This window comes from Galleria mellonella, unplaced genomic scaffold, assembly GCF_026898425.1.
Source record: "Galleria mellonella isolate WM207_F2 unplaced genomic scaffold, CSIRO_AGI_GalMel_v1 utg78, whole genome shotgun sequence".
NCBI lineage: Eukaryota > Metazoa > Arthropoda > Insecta > Lepidoptera > Pyralidae > Galleria > Galleria mellonella.
Window position 1 is genome coordinate 5,936,937 of NW_026442151.1, and position 2,839 is coordinate 5,939,775.

Consider the following 2,839-nt stretch of genomic DNA (forward strand, 5'->3'; position numbering starts at 1 on the left):
CCCACCAAGGTGGCGAGGGAATTTTCCCTGAAGCACTATTTTTAACAGGAAATAATAAATCAGCAACCTCCTTCATATTTATCATCAAGTCATTACAACATTGATGTTCATTTCCATGGTAAACAATAGGTAACTCCGATATTTTATTATCTAAATATTGTTTGTAAATATTCCAGTCTACATTTGATAAATTATATTTAAGCCGAGGACCACTCTTTCGACTTGAGGGAATGGAAATTGGAAAAGAAAGAATGAGGGGAAAGTGATCGCTTCCGAAAGTAGAGGAATGAGGATACCACGACAGTGAAGAAGCTAAATCAGAAGAACATATTGAAATGTCAGGAGCACTAAACCCTTCATTCGGTGCAGTTCTACGTGTTGGTACATCTGAGTTAATAATACATAAGTTGTAAGTGTCAATTATCGTCAGGAGTTTTCCACCATAAAAATTAGAAGTAGAACTGCCCCACGATTGGTGTTGAGCATTAAAATCGCCCATTACGAGAAAAGGTTTAGGTAAAATTGAAAATAATTGTTCTAGTTGTGAATATATTTGGCATGTAGGATCAGGAATATATAAAGTAACAAAACAGATACCATTTATAATTATAGCAGCTGCATTAATGCCGCTATATACAGGAAGCGAAAAAGAAGAAAAAGGAAGGGAGTTTTTGACCAATATGGCAACACCGCCATATCCGTCAGCTCTATCATCACGGAGACTTGTAAAGCCTGAAATCCTAAAAGGATATCCTGGCTTTAACCAAGTCTCTTGGAGAGCTATTATAAAAGGATTATATTTATTAATCAAATAAAATAAGTCTGATTTCTTGTTTGTTATGCTACGACAGTTCCACTGAATTATTAGGACTTTGTAATCCATTGTGAGAAGTTAATAATTGAGAAAATACATTGTAAATGGCATCGTTGGACGGTGGTAAAGTTGTTTGTATCATTTTCGATTGCGATAACACTTTAATAAGCATGAGAATAATATCAAAGATGGATTGATTATTGTCAATATTATTTGATGATAATGCACAACCATTAGAGGGAGCAGGAATATTATATTCCTTAACTATGGCTTCATGGGCAGAACGATCATATCCTTGTTGTGCTTTTTGAGGAGAGCGTGGTTTAAGTGTAACTGTTTTTTTATGTGATGATTGAATATGTGGTAATGATGATTTCTCTTTGAGGAAAGAAGATTGAAAATGAGATTTATTGGACGGAGATGATGATGTTAATACATCTGAATATAGTTTAGAAGTGGGAGGATGAAATTTTGATGCTTCAGCATAAGAAACACAACTGTGGGCCATTGTTTCTTTAATGGCTTTCTGACGTGCATATTCAGGACATTTCTTACTAATTGCTGAATGAGAACCATTACACAAGATACAAGAAACATTTTCCTCATCTACTTCACATTTATCACCTGTATGATTTTGCCTGCATTTATAACACCGAGGATTTGAACGACACTGCATCTTGACATGTCCGAACCTACAGCAGTTATAGCATTGGATAGTGGGGTAAATGTACAAATCTACAGTTAATGATGTGTAAAACATAAATACTCTTTTTGGTAATATTTGTCCATCAAAAGTAATAACAATGGTTTCAGTATTAATAAAACTTGGTTGTCCTTCATTAATGGTCTTTTTCTTAATTCTTCTGGTTTTTAGAATTCTCCCACAACCTATAGGTACTGATATATTTTGGATTACTTCCTCTTCTGTCCAATCTTTAGGAATACCCCTCACAATTCCCATACGGGTTACATGGAAAGAAGGTATAAATGCCTTAAAATTATGTGTTTCTAAGTGACTATTATTTAAAAATGCATTTGCATTTTCAAAATTTGAGAAAGAAAGCGATAAACGGTTTCTTCCTATTNTTTTGAGGCTACCATTCACTATATTATTTATCTTATTAGTGTGTAAAAAGCGACCAAATGCAATAGGATGTAATGTAGTGTTATCATTAGGATGTGTTTCATTTTTTTGTACATGAACGACATAAGGAGCTACATCCTCGGCATTGTACAAAGTTCTGCTTAAAGTACTAGGTGGAGAAGCAGGTTTAACAGACTCGGTATTATTTACAACTGGTATTGATACTAGAGTTTGATTCTCATCCTCAATACATTGACAATCACTATCTTTAATTTTAGATTCGAGACCTTTGGTGTGCCTCCTTCGTTTTTTATTGCAATGTTTGCAAATGCGACGTTCGCCACGTACTCGCTTACGTTTAGAACTTGCAACGCTAGAACCATCTGTGTCCATACTAGATTCACCCAATATATCAAAACTATTATTAAATGGGATAGTTATATTTGCAGACACCTGGGGGTTGTCCCCCCAGGGTCTATAGGTGGATCCATAATGTCTAATTAATATAGGTAATTTACTTACCAATATTTACAGCAACAAACACTATTACTACAAAATATACAATTATATATACAATCTAATACACAATATATAAATAAAACTAATCCTTATATAATTAAAAATAAAATTAATTTAAAGAAGATCAAAAAACACTCCCGCTTTTTTAAACGTTTCCCGCGCTTTTTCATAACCATATTCAAACGTCACCTTACATACCAGTCAATTAGCAGGTGGTGATGGCGCTGATGTCGCTATCAAGAAGTGAATTAATTCTCTTTTTGTAGCTTAAATTGAATAATAGGTTATGTAATTTATTATTAAGAAAAAATAAATTTATAAATTATAATCTTTTATATTACGCAATTAAACTTAATACGAGTATATTAATAAATTGTCCCCATATGCCATTAGTTCCAATTTTGAACACCGGAAAAAAAAAC